Source organism: Rhodnius prolixus, unplaced genomic scaffold (assembly GCF_049639745.1).
Source record: "Rhodnius prolixus isolate KJV_2025 unplaced genomic scaffold, Rpr scaffold_6, whole genome shotgun sequence".
Classification (NCBI taxonomy): Eukaryota; Metazoa; Arthropoda; class Insecta; order Hemiptera; family Reduviidae; genus Rhodnius; species Rhodnius prolixus.
In genome coordinates this window covers 32,158,574-32,179,451 of record NW_027411634.1, presented here as the reverse complement: position 1 = coordinate 32,179,451, position 20,878 = coordinate 32,158,574, and the positions used below count along the sequence as shown (strand labels likewise).

Sequence of the window (20,878 nt, the reverse complement as noted above, 5' to 3'; positions counted from 1 at the left end):
AGTTCACAAAAAAAAAAAATAATGTAGAATCTATTTAAAACAACCAAAATAATCAAAAAATGTAATTATTAACAATAAATATTGAAAATGATATATTATTTCACTATATATCTGTGTATAGATTATTTATTTTTATTACATGATCCCCATTATAATATTTCAACCGTGAACATTACGCTTTTATACTATTTATCGGCGCGGAACCCACTTCCGGTTTATGCTACAAAAAACGCTTCAATTACAAGGTCTACAACGTTATTTGTTCTGATAATTGTTTTTTATATTTTAGAGAGAGAAAAATTGTATTGGCTTTTCCTTACGATAATAAATAAAGTTTTCTTTTTTTTAAAAAATAAAAAAGATTAAAGATGAAAAAGAAAATTATTTTTTTTGCTAAAAATAGAGCTTTTCGCTTATTTTTTTAATTCTGAGTTGTCCCCGGAAGGAAGTACCTAATTTTCATCAAAAAATTGAAATGTTTAATGTATCCCTGACTGGTTTCGTGGACCTTCAACCATCATCAGAGATAAGGGATTAAGCAGTTTGATGCGCAGAGATTTCTACTTCAAATATGATTACGTCTCGTTCTAAACCTAACACAGCACTCAAGTCAGCAGGTGTAGTGCGAGGCAGAGATATAAGTGAAGTCTAAAATCTCTAACATCAAACTTCTAATTAATCTCTTATCACTAAAGGTGGATGAAAGATATGAAATCTGAATAAAATTCAAAAACTGAATACTTGAAACATATTCTAACCCATAAAATCAATTTAGTTCAATAAAATCTAAGAAGCGTTCGATTTCCCATACTAACCATATATAGGCTAGACAATTTACAAATTTTCAGCCGGACTTAACGTACAACTACCAAATTAGGTGCCGTCAATGGAGACGGAAAGCAAACATTAAACATATTAACCACATTAAATAAATTCAACTCCCTCTTCAAAACTTAATTAAAAATAAAAGCGACTTCCGAATAATTAAAACTGTCCGGTAGGACAGTTGTATAAGGGTTGACCATAAAAAACTGCAGGAAAAAGCGTAACGTTGAAAAACACCCAAATTTGACAATTTTTTTCTCTTTTTCTATAAAAGATAAAATTCCCAAATTTTCTTTAAATCTTACTCCAAATTCTCCTTTATAACTGTAATTTTTTTGCAACAACCTAGATCTGATAGATTTTGAGAAAAAAGTTGCCGAAAATGTGCAAAAACGGCATTTTCAAAAATTGTTGTTGTTGTTCTTCTTCTTGTTGTTGTTACCTTTTTTGTAAACTGCGTGGCGCCTAAACGCGAGAACCGATTTTCATGAATGAGGTGTCATTCGATTCGGAATTTTATGTAGATGTGCCTTTTGGCTGTACACCGAATGGGAGAGGAGTTAGCCCCCTTTATGCAAGGCCCCCTCCAAAATTATTATTACTAATTACTCTGTAAATCTTGGCCCGATTTTGATAAAATTTGGTAGGATGATAGGGTTAGGGCTCCCCTACATAACATTAAAGCGACGATCTAATCTTACACTTGTTAAGGGGAAGTATAGCAATCGTTTCAAATTATCGACACGTGAACTGATTTTCATGAATAAAGTGTCATTCGAATCGAAATTTTGTACAGATTTGCATTTTAAAAGTCTCGACGCTACGCCTCATAAGGAGGGGAGTTTGCCCCACCCAAGTAAAGCCCTTTCTAAAACTATTATTACCAATATTTCCATAACGCTTAGTCCGATTTTGATAAAATTTAGCACGAAGAAGTGATTAAAGGTCCTCTACGTGGCAGTGAAGTGCCATCATGCTCTTACACCTACTAAGAGGAAGTCTTGCAACTGTTAAAATTATCAATGGGTGAACCGATTTACATCAATGAATTGTCGTTCGATTCAAAATCTTTGCCTTTTTGGGAGAAGTACTGCATTCGCAGTTTTTTTTTCTTACTCCTCTTAAAAGGAAGTACTGAAATCGCAGTTTAATTTTGCTAGTTACGTACAAATACCTTCCTATTTTATTCAAAACGCTTTCTCAAAAAAATTGTTATTGAGGATGGTAACTATAATCATTCTTTATAAAGATCTCTCCAGTGGTAGTTACAGTTCCGACTTAACACCTTTTCAGGTTATAATGATAGAATTGCTTATTCCAAATTTTAAACAAATCTGTAAAGCAGATATGTAACTTTGCAAAATAGACAAAAATGAAAATCTATCCAAAAGGTACAAAAATCTCCTTAACAAAAACTTACAGTTTTAAAAGTTAAGTATAAGGGTTGATTAAACGCCAAAAGGTACACAAATCAGCTAGTACCCAACATTTCATTCATGCTTAGTTCATATAATTTAAGTAATTTTGCTGCATTAACTTTTCCTTCACATTTTTTAGAATTTATTAGATACTAGAAAGATATAAAAGTGTATTTAATTCACGAGTGATGAGTATGGAAAGAGCGGCAATGTCAAATTTCAATTTTTTGGAATGAATGATTTCGTATTGTTAGGGAGACTGAAGATTTTCAGTTCCTTTCAAAATTGTTAAAACTTACGCCCAAATAAGACTTTCCGGTCAATATTATATTCAAGTCACCTGTAATGAAATTACTTACAAAATTAAGCCAAAAAACCAATGCCTCCTAGGTAATTTAAATAAACCGGAAACTTTACCTCATACATTTATACAATGCCCACTGTATGAGATATTTAGAAAAGCTCCTAAATTTATCTGTTCAAAATGACCCTAATTTAGAATTTTCAAACCTGATAAATGATATTACTGTAAGTAATATGTTTCAAATTCATAAGTTCTTAAAAAATAAGCTGAGGGTTAAGAGCTTTTGTAATGAACGATCAAATTTTTGTATTAATGCTCTCGCATTACATTATATATTATTATATTAATCTTTATTTACCTATGTATCATTACTACATCTTAAAGATAGGCTACTATGTATCATATCTATGTCTTCCGGAGTATACTTATACTTTTTGTTTAGAATATTATGCCAAATACGAGTAACAGAACTGTATTTTGTAACAGGTATAAACCTTTGTACGAAAATAAATAAATCAATAAAAACAATAATAATAATAAAATATAGGGAAGGATAAATCGAATTCCCCCTCGTCGGCTAGACCGATGATGTAATAGGGGAGCGCGGTCTGCTTCCGTTAGCCTAGGCTCCACCCTGCCTTGCTGAGCAGGATATGTGTGTGGCAGCCCGATAGGACAATAGGTACCATCCCAGCTCTAGTGGCCTTTATGTGAGGAAAGAAACTGTGTAGTAGGCGCTATGTAGGAAGGGATTAGCTATGTGGTTAGCGTACTGGACTCTCACGCGGAGGTCCCGGATTCGAATCCAGCTGCTGCCCCTTAGATTTTCTCTTCCTAGGAGCTTCTTACAGCTCACTGTCCGGTGATAGACAGTGTTGTCTGTAACGGGAGATCGGTATTCGACCGAGAAATTCGTGAAAATATTGTCCTGAAACCGTTTGGAACTCGAACACACCCGAGATGAGCCGAGTTGTTTTTATATTTGTACACTTTTAGATCTTATTTCTTGTTTAGATACATGTTTTTACATAAAATATAAAACTTAGGCCAGTAAAACGGCCTAATATTTCTGGGGCTTAGAAACGAAATAAACTACATAGTTTACATTATTTCTTATGGGATAAATTGTTTCGGTTCTCGACCGCACTTCCGGAGCGAATTGTGGTCGAGAACCGAGGTAACACTGTACGTCTTGCTTTGCGGGCCTTACTTCTAACCGCTCGGCTATCGTGACGCCTTAGTTTAAATAATATTAATTGTACAGAACGATAAACACTTCCTGAACGAGGATAGACTTTTTTAAAAAAATGGCTATTCATAGAAAATCCAATACTAATAGTCAATTCTAAAACATGAATTAGAAAGTCAAACCACTTGTTTTTTGTTATTTAAATGTTACATATAACTGGAGGGTAAGGTTTGCCAACTGTTTTGCATATACACAAAATTCTCCTAGTTAATGATATATTTAAAGTGTACCATTCAATTATCTAACTAATTCTTTTGACTGTATTACAGGGGGAGCAAATCGATTTCCTACAAGCACACCGCCCAAAAATAGTACTACGAACAGAAAGAGTATTTCATAAGTATATATGTATATAGTGTACATTTACATCTGGCATCATAGTTCCGTTCTGTCAGTCTCGCCAACCTTAAGTTTCAACCCCTACATCGGAAATAACACCCCCCATTTAACTATAACCCAAGTGCCCACTTCATAAACTGAAGGGGGAAGGGTTTGTACAGCTATGTGGTCGAGTTACCCTCGCTTAACTACAATCTATGGTGCCACATGAGTGGGATACAAATTTAGATTATGCCCACGCATAGTCCTGTGCATGTTGTTCAACCACTGTAGGGGACTACCATTTCTTTTTATTATTATTATTATTATTATTATACATTATAGTTATTCTCTGAATGGGTAAAGCAAAGAGGAGGTCAACAAAACTGATCCAACAAGTGGAAAAAAAGGGACCCCTCTTTTAGAAACAGGCGTCGCTGCACACGCTAACTCCATTCACAGTGGTGTTAAAAAAGTTAGTTAACTGCGTTCTAGTGTTGGTTTTATAACTAGAAAACACGCAAAAACTAACCACACTGGCTGTCTATGACTGCAACTATATTTAGACAATAGAATAACTTCTATTTCTAGCAATTCATTCATGAAAAATCTGCCTTAAAACTATTTTTTAGACGGCTGTCAAACTTTTAGTAAATACTGATGCAACAAAAACGAAAAATTGTAGTTCATTTTTTTAAATTAATTCTCTGAGCTCCAATACATTTAGAAGTCGAATTCTCTACCCAAAACTCGAAAAAACCACAGTAGAAATTCAGTTAATCTGGTCCCAAAGAGGATGCGCAAACGAAATATAATGTTTCTGAGACTTTTTTCGGAGTCAGAGGATTTCAAAATGAAAGACTATATACGTATGGTCTCAATATTTGGATGGAAAGTATGAAGAAATAATATATAAATATTATAAAAAAATAGCCCGAGTTCAAAAGTTGAGTAGCACCGTTCAAAGATTTTAACAGGAAATTGATGTGTCCTTTGGGAAACCCAAAAATAAAATTTGCGAACATACTTTTGTTCAAAGAGGACATTAATATTAAGAGTAATATTAATTTTTGTATACAACTTATCTCTAAACTTATTTTGCCAAATAAATTAAAAATCGGAATTTTCCACGATTTTAATCATATCCAGGGATTCGAAACATATTCTCTAAGATTGTACTACCGGAAGTTTTTCAAATTTGAAACTCTGGCAATGCTTTCAACACCCAATCCCTATCGACATTTGATTTGTATAAACTGTAAAAAATGATTTAGTTTCAACGTTCTTCGGCGAACTAACTCCCCATCTTCCATCGTTCTTATCTTTCTACTTCTACAAGATCATTAACATCATTTAGTTTTAAGCCACAAGAGGTGAACATCAGACTTAAGGAGCCTACTAAAACCCAGCTCCGGAAACAATAAGGAGAAAAGTAATACAAAATGGAACAATACAAAGACCTTAGCGACAAACCTTGTCTAGCGATATTCTTCTTCATCACTGTATGCAAGCATTTAATCAAGAATTAACAACGGCCAAAGACAATCAAGGCTTCTTATGATGGGTCCCTAAGTATACCTTTCATCCTCAAGAAATGATGTAATCTAGATGAAAATACTTTGCTAGCAGATATTTCGAATTTTGTAAAGCATAAAGATTTGTGACTGAAACAGCGAACAACAATTTGTACTGGACAGGTCTTGAGTATGGTTTTTGGGTGGACCAATAAATTTAAAATTGGATACCAATCCTTTATAATTTAGAAAACTAAATTGGGTTTTATGGGAGTGTTTCTGTACATATGTCTGTAGATATGTGTAAGAGATAGAGGATACGTTTCTAAACAGGGCTTTCCTTTGATAAACACATCCTTCTTCACTTTAATTTACCCTCAACATAATTCTGATACAGGTGGCACGTGACCCTATCTCCTTCCCATTACTGTTCCAACTTCCGGCATTCATTCCCTCAACTTCCTGGATACAATTCTTTCATCTTCCTCACATCTGTCCTTCCACTTACACACACACACCTATCTAGCAAGAGGGTTCCTTCCACACCCCTTTTCTTTCATAATACACAGGATCCGTCCTCTTTAGTTCTAAAAATAAAATAAAAATTATATTTCACAAAAGGGAAACCTTTGCCTAAAAACCTTCTTTAGATAGGTTCCACAGAATTCTGCTGACATATGTTACATATAAAGGGAAATTTCGGAGCAGACTTTCATAGAAAACGTAAGCGTTATTACAATGCAAGGACTGGAAACCGGATCTGATATGTGACACTCAATGTACTGTCTGTAATTCTCACATTATTAGCGAACTGGAACTTGATAAATATGGGAATTCCTCGAGATATTTTAATAACTTATTGATTATTATTAAATAAAAGCTAAGATGAGATTAATTTATATTAAAATCTTTGGATGTGAATAAGCCAGCAAGATGCTAGGCATCAGGACAGCATTTTACCTAAATAACCGTAATTTAATATAGAATCCATGTTTATTGACAAAATAAATTACGCGAGATATAAAATTAAATTTACCACATTAAGATCTCTCCTGAATAAAAATCCGGGAAGTCGGATCATCAGTTTTTCCGATGTAAAAGAGGGGCGTTCGTTGGGGGATGATCCAGTATCGTGGAACTATTTTGACCTCTACTAAAACCTGGGCTTTGAGACTTTGGGTCATTATTTAATATCGAAGAATCGATCCGAAACTGGCCGTTGAATAACCATAATTTGCAATCTAGTCTTGTACTTCTTCCAAACAAAACATTCTGAAGGTTTGACTCTAGTTCTAAGATGAGAAGGAACCTACTATTATCTTATATCATTTTCTTTTTTCTTTTTTTTTGCGTTGAAATAGTTAGTTCACTATAAAAGCTCGCATTGTAGAACGGATGAGATGATAGTGCAAAAAAAAAGATTCATTGGTAGTTACGAGGGTCGTTTGAAAAGTCCGTGCAAAGTCAGAGAGATAGCACTACTGGCGCATATCGAGTTAGGTTTAGTTAGTAGCATCTCTTGGAAGAACACACACCAAGTTTCAGCCAGATCGGTCCATTTCTTTGTGTTTGGCATTCGTTTCAATAGAGGAAGTCGAGTGATTTTCAAAAAATGGACGAAAAAGAATTTCGTGTGTTGATTAAACACTACTTTATGAAAGGCAAAACGCCTCAGGAGACTAAAGAGAAGTTTGATAAACATTATGGTGACTCTGCACCTTCGATTAGAACAGTTTATAAGTGGTTTCAAAATTTTCGGAGTGGCCATATGGGCACAAGTAACGCTGAACGTTCTGGACGCCCTGTTGTTACTACTCCAGAAATCATTGATAAAATCCATGATATGGTGATGGATGACAGAAGAGTGTAGGTGCGTGAGATTGCTAGTGCTGTGGGCATCTCGAATGAACAGGTACTGGACATGACAAAGCTATCCGCAAGATGGGTGCCGCGATTGCTCACGCTTGACCAAAAACGAAATCGTGTGAAGTGTTGCAAGGACGGTTTGCAGCTGTTCCAGAAGAATCCGCAGGACTTTAAGCGTCGTTTCGTCACTGTGGATGAAACATGGATACATCACTACACTCCTGAGACCAAAGAACAATCTAAACAATGGGTTACCAAGGGGGAATCTGCGCCAAAAAAGGCGAAGACCGTTCCTTCGGCCGGAAAGATTATGGCGACTGTCTTTTGGGATTCGCAAGGAATAATCCTCATCGACTATCTGGAAAAGGGTAAAACTGTTACAGGTGCATATTATTCATCGTTATTGGACCGTTTGAAAACCGAGCTGCAAGAAAAACGCCCACGATTGGCCCACAAAAAAGTCCTTTTCCATCACGACAACGCACCAGCTCACACCTCAGCAGTTGTGGTCGCAAAATTAATGGAAATAGGGTTCCAACTCGTTTCACATCCCCCCTATTCTCCAGACTTGGCTCCCTCGGACTACTATTTGTTCTCCAATATGAAGAAATGGCTGGCGGGAAAAAGATTTTATTCAAACGAGGAGGTGATTGCAGAAACGAATGGCTATTTTTCAGACTTGGACAAATCCTATTATTCGGAAGGGATCAACAAACTAGAGCAGCGTTGGACGAAGTGTATAAGCCTAAAAGGAGACTATGTTGAAAAATAAAAAAGGTTTACCCCAAAAAATTAAGTAGTTTTTATTTTTGCACGGACTTTTCAAACGACCCTCGTAAAACTCTGGCTTATCTTTAAGAAACAAGATAAGTTTCTTCTACAAGGCGGTAGAACTAACCACTTTTTAGAGGCGGTGCCCTGAAACTATAAGCACACTACAGGATATAGATTTCTAAGTTAGGAACTTGAGAAGCAAGGAAAACTCATCTAAAAAGGTTTAATGTATGCTAGTTCTACTATGCACGCATTACACCACTGAATATTGCGTTTTAAGAATCATTAAGTTAAACAATATCTAAAGATATAAGATTTTAGACGACAGTCAAACGGCCAAACTTTTTCACTGTCGAGGAACACACCGCTGAAAATTGGGACTGAAATTGATAATAACTTTTTTCCCTTTTTAAAAACTATTACGATGCGCACTGATTGTAATCATTGTATTGTGTTAGTAGTCCAGGCCATTCGGCTTTTGGAGTCTTCTCTGGGCCGCTTTTGGGGCAAAGTTCTCTCTTACCTGAAGAGACTTACCAATCATTTGAACTTTATACTTGCATTATGTTGTTGTTTGAATGAGACGTGTATTTCTTTTGGTACCAACCCTTTGTATAAGTTTTCTTACAGCAAATCAAAATCACAATTACAATAACAACCTCTCTCTTAGTCTACACTTATTACAAATAAGATCACTGCTGTTTAAGAATTAATTTCAAGTTTAAAGAGGATGACTACATAGAAATTATCAAATGCAGAAGAGAAGAATGCGTGAGGCATCGGTGATTACTTTTTTTTTGAAACTTCTTCAGCAGACAGATCTGACCTCAGAAATGCACTGCACGTCCAAACAATGATGCAACCAAACCAACAACACAAGGAACGAATATTTTTTATAAAGCCAAAAGATGAATCATTTTTTTGCATGGTTACTCATCAAGAAAACATATTTGACTATAGATTAATAATTACTGGATACTAGATAGAAATATTCGCACTTCCTAGTAAATATAGAAGGCATTGGGTAAAACACAAGAGAATTCACTATTCATAGATGATAGAATCACAGAAAACAGGCATGATTTGCCGGTTAAGATCAAGGATATCATCCAGCATCGAGGGCATTCACTCTTCTATTCAACTATTCATTCTCAGACAGTGGAAGAGAAATGTCAGTAAAAATCAAAGAAAGCCGCCCGTGCCGCTCTTGAAAACATAGGACGATCACAGATGGTGGTATTGTACAAAAAAAAAAGTATTGTAGTTCAAATTAAGATAAAAAGGGATAAAATGGGATAAAAAGAACGACCTGTATTTCTGCTAATTGAAAGGATAGAAGCGGTTATTATACTAGTAGTTTTGGTTTTAAACCAGGAACGGAATTATTTTTGTTTTAATTTCAAAATAGGAAGGATGTCATGTGATAAAAGTCACGAGGAAATCCGTCACAATTTAGCTCGGCCTGATTATCATGATGGCTTTAAAAAGTATTTAATTTACATTTTTTATGTTGTAATAAATATATACAGTCGGAGCCTCCCATAAAGGACACTCTCACTAGCAACCACCTCCATTTACAGGCCAGTTTTTGGATTTCCCCGTTTTACCCTTATACACTTTCTACATAGTATAAAACCTCCGTCTAACGGTCATTCTACATAGCGACCGTGGACATTGATTTTGGGGAACGGATTATATGTTTCACGTCTCACCAATGACCACCTTATTATTAAAAGTTCGTTTGCCGCGGTGGTCAAAATAATTATTTTTTAAAATTTGATAAATTTTTTGGATAATTAAGAAAAACTTGATGCATATCATATAGCTGCAATAATTATGCAATTATGCACGTTTTTAAATCTATTAATAATAAACAATTTTTAAATAGATGTTTGGGGAAAAACCCATATTTTTTCATTATGAAACTGTCTACCTCCTTCTAACGACCACCTCCAAACAGCGGCCCGAAGCAGCTTTCCCCCGCCAGTGTCCGTTATTGAGAGGCTCGACTGTATATAAATAAATAAATCCGTGGTAAATTATAAATTTCGATTATGTAAAGTAATTGCCTAATTTTTCAGACGGACTTTACGTCTAATTACCAAATTAGGAGTTGTGATAAGAAGCGAATAGCCAACATACTTTACTATGGATTTCTCATATTAAACATTAAATAAAATCCAAGGCCAAGACCAGGTGAATCGAACCCAGTACCACATTAGGTTTAGCAGGCTTCGCCTTCAACCGCTCGGCTGCCCAAGGCGTACGATTCGAATTATGCAAAATACCGGATTAAACGCGGTGGTAATGGTTTTCTGTAATTCCGTTCGCCTGAAGTAAAAAAAAATTTTTTTTAATTAAGACTCTCGATGTCCCCTTAAGGAAGCAACAGAATGACTGGCTGCTTCCCTTAAGAATTGAAAAATCAATTTTCCTGCAGCAGTTTCACAAAAACAAGAGAGACCACCCTTCGCAGATAAAAGGGCACAGAAAAATTGTTGGAGCCATTTTGTTTTTTCTTGTCTACTTCTTACTGCAGTTTAAGAGAGAGAGAGAGAGAGAGAGAGGGAGCACTGTAATACTAAGGCAATACAGCCTCGCCTACTGCGGCTACAATCATTATCGACTAAAAATAGCAGAGCGAAGAGTAGTAATGTGGCGGGCTAAGTACTGAGCGTACAGGAGAACAGCTGTTATTGTTGCCAGGGCCTGTACCAGGGTAGCAACAGGACACATGCTGCCCCCAACAGAACTGTGAACTGACAGAGGCTATCCCATATCTGGGGGTGGTTCGTTCGGCCGACGTTACAAAGAATCTTGATCAATCGATAATCCAATAACTTAACTCTCCTCCGCCTTTTTTTATAGCCCACTTGTTCCACTAGCTGGCGTTACTAATATCAGCATGACGTCATAGGTCGATTATTATAGTTCGTCTATTGTAATATTAATTCATTTTCCTCTTTGAAGTTTTGGTTTTTTAATATACTTAGAAGTAACTTTTTTGAATGTGGTCTGCCAAAGCACTGGAAAGACAAAACACTGCACGGAGGCCAGCAATGCATATAAGAGGCTCAGATTGTTTTTTAACGATCTGTATAATTGAATGTACATTTATTGGTATACTGATATCGATATATTTGGTCTGACTGGCAATACGTAAGAATCGATATTTCCGTAGAAATTATTCATCTTTATCTAGAAGACAAACTGAATTGCTAAATATTATTGGGTAAAGCGGTGAGAAGTATCAGTATTTTGCCGATTATAATGGGGGCCTGAATCGAATTTTATTGAACACATTTTAACACGAATGAATACGTAATGTTAATATTATTTTTTTATTTGTTTAAATAACCGTTCTAAATGAGTGACAGACAAAAGAAAAAAAAAATTCACGTTATTACCCCCACACTAGACTTAAAAGAACAGAACTAAACAGACGCTATCGACTACTTAAAAGACTCTTAGACGACAGATCAAAACTCTCTCTGGACAACAGTAGACTAATTTATACTTCTATTTTGAAACCCATCTGGGCGTATGGAATAGAGCTGTGGGGTTTAACCAAACGCTCCAATCTCCAAAAGATTCAATCTCCTACTTCGAACTATTGTACACGCTCCATTTTATGTCTCCAACCTGTACTATACACACTGACCTTAACATTCCTTTTTTCACCCAAGTTGCTAATACAAGATACAGAAAACTCCACTTCAGCCAGCAATCTCATACAAATCCTCTAGCTCAAAATCTTCTAGAACTCTTCCTGATTACCCGACAAGACCTCTTAAAAGACAGTGGCCTCGTGACCTCCTCTCCAGTGAAGAGAGTGGCTAACCATATAATATTTGGGAGTGTTACCACTGGGTAACTTCTCCACTCCTATACTTCTGTTATTCAATGTTACTCTGTTATCACTGTTACTTATAGCGCTAACGCGCTGATTGTAACAAGAATAAATGCAAAAAGAAAAAGTTATTAATTTACTCTCTACTGATTAACGTCTCTTTCGGTTGCAGTAAATTTTTAATAAAACATTTTTGTGCAGCTGGCCACGTATTGCACAGATTTGATTACGAGGGAAGCGTATCTGTACCATTCATCCAAAACTAGCCATAAAACGGATTTTTCAAAAAAATAAAATAAAATTTTGCAGATCTTTGGGTACATAATTTATAAACATAGTTAACAGGTAATCGTTTCGAAATCATATTGACTAAATCGCCAAAACATCTGTTCAATGAAGTTATGCTTCTGGTAAGTAATTTTGTTTCTTTAGACTCAGATTTAGAAATTAATTGAAGCCATTTTGATACTATACAGTCGAATATACTCGTATTTCCTGAACACTGAATTCCTCAGGCACGCAGACAAAAATAAAACACTTTTTTGGGGGGGAATCAGAGGATGCCACAAATTTATTAGCTGCCAAAACTCGAAAAGAAAATGAAATAATTACAATATTTCTTCCCTTTATCTATTGTAATTTGGTAATTGTATCAAACAATTTAATACCGAACCAAATTTGTATATTTTGGCTAAAATTAGAATACAAGTTGGTGTATTGATCACAAAACTGTGATTATTCTACCAAGGGATAGTTTACTGACAGACATAGCAACAACAATCGGTCGACAACAAGTTACAATTTGTGTGGCACAGTTTGTTGTTGTTAGGCTGTGCCACAGCCTCATAAATACTACAGATCATAACAGCCAGTTTCATTCGTAAAAGTATCAAATCTACAAAATTATTAATACTATTTAACGATACTTTAATAGCCTGTATTGATGTTTTACTGATGATATATAAATACTACTGCTCCTCACTTTTTTGTTGCAATAAAGTAATTGTTACTATTATAATAATGTTGAGAAAAAGAAGTATAATACTGGTTGGCTTGGCTGTGGTAATTACCCGAAGATGCCCTTATTGTTTAATGTACTGTGAAGGTTGGATGATAAGATTTCATAGCATGAATGCTTCATTCAAATTCCTCATACATTAAAGATCTTTGTAGTTGATCACCCTCTCAACGCCCACCTTCAATTACATTCATGAATGTAACATCATGTTGTGCAATAAATTTCATTACAATATACTTATGCAGGAAAACATTATGCTTTCATTAATGCTATCATATAATAATTCATTCATAATATTACGCAATGTTTATTGAATAATGCCGTTATATTGTAATTTATACTCTTCAAGTTATAATCAAGGTTAAAAGATAATGGAATATTGTCAAAAATTGGTATGACCTTTACCGAACTGGATTTCGAGATCAAAATTGTTAGATATAAACTCCTTTGGGGGGGGGGGGGTTTAAGTGTTTCAATGCCATTTTGGTATTGTTTATCGGCAGCCATATGCAAGTAAATAGAGAAAAAAGTAATAAAGTTGTAGGGGTAGTGAACCCCCCACAACTCATCCACTCTAGCGTAGGGGTAGTGAAACCCCACCACTCATCCACTCTAGCCAGAGGGAGAGAGTCAGCCCCCTTGGCACACAGAGCCCCCTTGGCACACAGAGAGGGGAGGCTCGGCGAAGGTATATAAGAACAAGAGGAAAGTCAAAACGGATTCATATTGATATTCAGTTCGAGATTCAGTTCGAAGATTCTGCTCAAAGTCTTACACTTCAATTGTACACATCGTTTAGCCACGTGAGTCAGTCTGTTCGGTTCTTGTAGTGTAAAGTATAGAGTCCTTGGCAGTCAGTCACATACAAATATAATATCTTATACCGATACTAAAAGTGTTATTTATCCATCAACATCCACAACCAACAACTCTCTCCTCAACCATTACAAAAGTAATTGCCTATTTTTTCAGGCGAGCTTTACAAACAACTACCAAATTAGGTGTCTTGGACGGAGACGTCTAGTAAACATACTTTACTGCAAATTTCTCATGTTAACCAATCAATAAAATCTAAGGCCTAAACCAGGGGAATCGAACCCACTAAACCAACAATAGATCTTAGCTTTGCGGGTCCAGCCTATAACCGACTCGGCTTACGTGGCTCCTATAAAGAAAAATGGTGTTTCGATAATTAGAAATGCACAATAGTCTTCTAAGCATGTACTAGAACAGGGGTCGGCAACCTATTTTAAGTAGAGAGCCATTTCTCCTTAAATAATTTTAATAATTCTTACCAAGAGCCGCAAGGGTGATAGAGTGTAAACAACTCTGAAGATCATTTGTAATCACTAAGGAACGGATTTTTATGTATTTAAAAATGCCAAATATTTAATTAAAATATGCATTTATTTTCGTCAATTATGTGGAAAATATGTGATTTTCTTAAAATATTTTCTGGAATATTTAAGTAAAATGGACATTTTTTTTATGAAAATGGATTTTTTTTTGGGGGGGGGCAAGTTATAATTATTTATACAAGAAAAGAACATTTTTACAATTTATAATAATTTATTAGGAACAAAATAATTTGCTTTTACAAGTTATAATGATTTATACAACAAAGAACATTTTTACTATTTATAAAAAGATGTGTTAAATTTTCAATTTTGAAAACTTCACTCTTCGAAATTGTTTGCAACCACATGAAATTTCAAATGTTGGAACGTAAAGTGACGACGATCTGGGCGTAAGATGGACTTGTAACGACTAAAAGATCATTCAACATCTACAGATGTTATAGGTGCCTTGCTGAAAGAAGTTATCTCGTTGGTTGTAAAGGGTACACGATGTTCTGAGGTGACTTCTGTTCCACTGATAATATCAGAAATCTGGCAGATGGTCTCCCACCCTTTGTTCTTGCTCAGTACTTCTACCAGTTTTGATCTTCTTTTTTTAAAAATACCTTTAATAAATGGAGTTTTCATTCGTTTCAATAAAATTAAAATATACATTATATTTTGGGCAGGCTGAAGAGCCACACAATTGGGATAAAAGAGCCGCATGCGGCTCGCGAGCCACGGGTTGCCGACCCCTGTACTAGAACATCTACCAAACTCTAACTGCATCCTTCACTGGGATGTTCTTTTAGAAAACCTTTTAGCCTAGTGAGATACCTTACAGTGCTTCACTAACTCCCTAATGCAATCGTTAATTACCTAAATAGTAAAGGTTAGGTACCTTAATTTCCTTTACTGTAATTGCTAAAAATAAATCAATTAAAACCTTGTTCTAAATGTATTCCTTTCAGAAATAAGTAAACTGAACTGAACCTAGAAAGATAAATATAAAATACATGGGGGAGCTAACTTCTTTCCTGTAGATGCTCAGCCTCGAAACCTCGAAAAAAAAGAAGCAAATAAAATTTTGAATCAAATGACGCCTCATTCGCGAAAATCGGTTCCCGCATTTAGACGCTACGTTGTTTGCCACAAAAAAAAAAGGGTAACAACAAGAACAATTTCTGTAAATTCCATTTTGGGCCAAGTTTTTCTCGAAATCTATTGGATTTCCGTCTTAGCAAAAAAATTACAGTTATTAAGGAGGATTTGCCCTGTAATTGAAAGAAATTTTTTGATTTTTATCTTGAATAGAAAAAGAGAAAAAGAATTGTTAAAATTGGGTGTTTTTTCAACATTACCGACTTTTCGTGCAGTTTTTAACGATCAACCATTATACATCTATTTTGCCTGACTGTTTCTTGGTTATCTAATTTCATACACGATAGTAGTACCTTTAACCCATTTGATAAAGAGCCCTTTTTAACGCACAGCCGTAGGAAAATAGATTAGGCATAATGGATCAGAAATAATAATGAACATCTTAGTTTCACTGTCGGCTCAAACGACAAATAAGTATTTAGAACAATTTAGTTCCGGACTGAGTTTAAGTGATGTAATCAAGTTAGCAGTACAATGCCATTCCCCTCTCCCAAAAACCGAGGATTCCAGTTTGATGTGTGAGTAGTTTTTTAGCGTGTAAAATGTGACTGTATTTGTGCATGTGTGAAATAACACATGTGCAATGCATTTCCCCGCCAGACAGTCTTAAAATTCCCGGGAGGGACTGAGTCATCTGTAACCATTCTGTACCGCTATTCTCCTACTTCTCCTCCTCTTACTATTATAGTAGCTAAGCCTGTATAGTTTAGCTTACTAAAAACAAGATCACAATGACATTGTGGAATATAAGTTAAAATAAAGATTAAATCAAATTAAACGAAAAAAACTTTTATACACTTTTTATAAACAATCTTAATGTTCGTAATGCGTGAGTCAGTTTGTGAGTCTCCATTGAGAAACAAGAGAGAATTATTAAGATATTAATAATAAAAAAACCTTAATAATTAATTAATTTGTTCTCTTTTGACAAAGGCGCACATTAACATCTGTTGGCACGCGCCACAATAGCCGAGCTGTTAGATCATCAAGATTATTACTTGCTAGTTTCTATGTTGCTTTTTTTAATTAGGTACTCGAAAAAATGGTACTCATTTTGGTCTAAAACCTTTGAAACTTTTTTCCAGTAAAATTTCTCTTTAGAACTCTTAGGAGGAGAGGGGAATGGACAGACTTTCAGGAGACTCTCCTGCGCAGGTACAACAATTACAAAAATCAAGTTATATCAAATTAAAACCATTACATCCTGAATTACTCGAAAGTAATTAAAATATAGAATAATGATGTATAAAGAACAGATGCATATAATTTAAAGTAAAAAGAACAACTACTTAGATATTACAGCTCACTCTGATAAAATAAACTAGACATTTCCAACACCTGAAATTAACACTACTGACAAAGAACACTTAACTCCTAATTTATTGAATATATATATATATATATATAGATATACAAAGAGCACACGTTTTCACCTACTATTCTAGCCTTAGCTGGAGTGCTTGAATAGTGTACAAAAAATATTTATTTTTACTTTAGAGCTTACAACCAAAAAATTTTCAAATCTGTCGGAATGAGTGTTAGAGAGCCACTTTTCACGTGAAGATGCCAGCGGAAGGCAGTTCAGATAGAAATGTTCAAGACTATCATCATCTGATTTACAAATTATGCAAGATTTTATCTGGGTTAAACTTATATTTATTACCACAGTGAAATGCAATGAAACGGTCTTTTGCCTTGAATATTTTACAAAGAAAGAGTTTTTCGCTAACAAATAGAACGAGTTGAAATACAATTTTACAAACGGAAGTACTACCTTTTTACGAAATTTTTCATTTTACTGAGAGTTTTTTAGAAAATGAAGCTACTATTTCCGCTGAAACATTGCACAAGATGCATTTAGATCGGCAACTTTTTGCCACAAAGAATAACAATGTATCATTACGACTTCGTGATAATATAATATACCATAAACTTGTATTACAACCTGTTGATATATATTATGGAGGAGTACTTTTGACAAAACGCACATGAATTAAATTAAAAGTATCCCTCTATCCTCGGTATGGGCACGTGGCAGTGCTACACACCAAATAATGGACGACTACTGGGGTGGTTTAGTTGCATTTTACATGGATGCATTACATGAGGGTACGTGGTATCCTGTATTGGCGACACGTGTTACACATTAGTGTAACAGGTTGATTGTAAGGTCATCATCACGAGTGGACACCCCATGCATCAGTTTTATTTCATTAAAAGTGGTCTTTTAATATGTTACTTACAGGGCAATTAACCTTTAGATTGCTTTCAATAAGGAGTCAACTGTAATTATGAGGCTAAAACTCTTACTTTACTCATTGGGGCGGTCGATGGTCCCGAGTTAGAACCCAATTACCGCAATTCTTACGATTTTCTCTTCCTAAGAGCTTTCTAGGAGTTCATTAGATGCACCATCAAGAACAGTATTCTGTGCCTGACATTGCCTGAAAAGGCTCCAGGCATCGATGCCCTTAGATGTTAGAAAGCCTTAAGTATGTAATAAAAAAAAAATAACGTGCACCACAGTGGCTTCTAATAGTCACTAAATAATTAAGAACTTCAAAAATAATTCTGGACATTGATTGATTGTCTTGAAGAAATTAAAAAAAAAATATTTTAAGAGAGGAATTGGTCAGAATTGAAGTGAAATAAGGGCCAAAAGGGCGGATATAAAATCAAGAAAGGATCTGGTAAGGGTGAAAAATAGGTAGAGAATTACTGCTAGAAGATGTTAATAATGTAAAATTTGGGCGGAAGTATTGAGTAATTAGGAGTTGAAACTCTATTAAAGTACTCTATTAGAGTACTAGAATACAATTAACATATTGTAAATAACTAGACCGAGCTTAATAACTGCGACTAAAAGAGAAGGGATATTAGCTCAATGTTTAGCGAACTGGACTCCTACGCGGAGGTCCCGAGTTCGAATCCAGCTGCTGGCTCTTAGATTTTCTCTTCCTAGGAGCTTCTTAAAGCTGACTGCCCGATGATGGACAGTTTTCTCAGTAAGGTTAAATGGTTCCCCTCCCTTGTTTTGGGTAATGGAGGAGGTGAATTATTGTAAAAGCTGAACCATTTCCTACGCTGATAAGTTTGGCGTAAGTTCTGCCATCCAACAAATCCAATTAGCCAACCAAAAATTTGCAACATTCTCGTAATAAATTTTGATTCTCTAAAGTCAAGACCGAGAAAAAATTAATTCAAGCAAATCTGGGAATGATGAAATGAAGAAAAAGGGGCCAATACAATTTCATTCGATTCGTAAATGTGCCCAAATACGCCATTCTTTTGCAGGCTTACATTTTCTGCATTGTCCAGTCATTGGCTGTGTGTTTATTGGAAATTAAAAAAGTTATTTGCTCAAAATATCAAATTCTTTGAATAACTTTCTAAAAATAAAAATGTATTTAAAATTGTTTACAACTTAAAATAACCGACTTAACAACAAGATAATTATTTCAATTATTCGTCAAATATTTAAGTACGCAATTTTAGGAGTAATTAAACAAAAAAAATTTAAAACATTACAGCAATTTTGGCAATATAAATGTTAATAGTTATTTCAGTGAATGACGTACGAAGTGGTTTACATATTAAAAATTTACAGCCCAGTAACAAAACCGTGCTCTTCATAAATATTTATAATTGGAGTAAGATTAGCGCTAGTAAACCTAAGTATTTTTTTACCCATAAGTAAGAGTTACGGCTTACACAGTGTAAGCTAAAAATTGTTGGAGCCATATTACATAAAGAAAGAAATAGAGAAAAAATATAGATTATTTTTTTTTTTTGAAATGTGTACCCCGAAATACTCGATCAGGCTGTAAAATCAACTTATCGCAGCAACATACAGACAAAAATTTTATCTTACTTGTATAAATATTGAAATATTATCTAACAAAACATCTGCTGCATCTACAGACAGTTACATCTGCTAGCCTCAACGTTTAAGTATATACATACTTATATTCGTATGTAAACCTACGTATAAGTGCACACAATATGACATAATTTTTATACTCGTGCGAACTTAGTTTCAAATTTAAGATGGTTAATTTACTTCAATCCAATTTTGTAATAATTGTCACAATTTTGTATTAAAACCCAACCATAACTGGAATCATTTTTTTGTTAAATCTAAACATACGAGGTCTGTAAATTAAGTAATGAGACTGATTTTTTTAAATTTTTTTATTCAAAAAGAATTACAATTCTACATTGTCACCTTCAAAATAACTTCCTTCTGAAGCCACACAGCGCTGGAGACGTTTCTTCCACTCCTCATAGCAGTGCTCGAACACCGATACTGGAATAGCCTTCAGCTGGTCGGTTACAGCCGCTTGAATGTTTTCGACTGTCCTAAAATGAGTTCCCTTGAGGTGATTTTTCAACTTCGGGAAGAGAAAAAAGTGACAAGGACTCAAGTCAGGCGAATAAGGAGGCTGAGGAGCCACAGGAATGTTTTTACTGGCCAAAAACTCTGTTTATTGAAATTGCTGTGTGACAAGGAGCATTATCGTGATGCTACACCCACTTGCTCTTGATGTTTGGTCTCACACGAAGTTTTTCAAGAACCTCTCGGTAAAAGTGTTGATTGACCGTTTGAACTTGAGGTAGAAACTTCGAAAAAAGGTCATTCGTGTGAGACCAAACATCAAGAACAAGTGGGTGTAGCATCACGATAATGCTCCTTGTCACACAGCAATTTCAATGAACAGAGTTTTTGGCCAGTAAAAACATTCCTGTGGCTCCTCAGCCTCCTTATTCGCCTGACTTGAGTCCCTGTGACTTTTTTCTCTTCCCGAAGTTGAAAAATCACCTCAAGGGAACTCATTTTGGGACAGTCGAAAACATTCAAACGGCTGTAACCGACCAGCTGAAGGCTATTCCAGTATCGGTGTTCGAGCACTGCTATGAGGAGTGGAAGAAACGTCTCCAGCGCTGTGTGGCTTCAGAAGGAAGTTATTTTGAAGGTGACAATGTAGAATTGTAATTCTTTTTGAATAAAAAAATTTAAAAAAATCTGTCTCATTATTTAATTTACAGACCTCGTATGTTTCGACAATTACTAGACGAAACATATGTATACAACGTTGATCTGCATTACTTGTTAATAGATTTCAAACTGGAATTAGTCACAATAGCTTTAGGCTATGCCGCAGAAACTGGTTAAGTTGCAAGGTTTTAATGTTCAAAACAGCTTTTGATGATTTCTAAGTAGATTGATATGGTTCACAAGGCTCT

The 20,878-nt window shown here is 35.1% G+C and overlaps 1 protein-coding gene across 9 annotated transcripts in view; it reads right to left on the bottom strand.

Annotated features, from left to right (window-relative positions):
• The window catches only part of neur (E3 ubiquitin-protein ligase neur), a 130,952-nt gene that overhangs the window by 35,025 nt on the left and 75,049 nt on the right, over nucleotides 1–20,878 (bottom strand). The window lies entirely within an intron of this gene.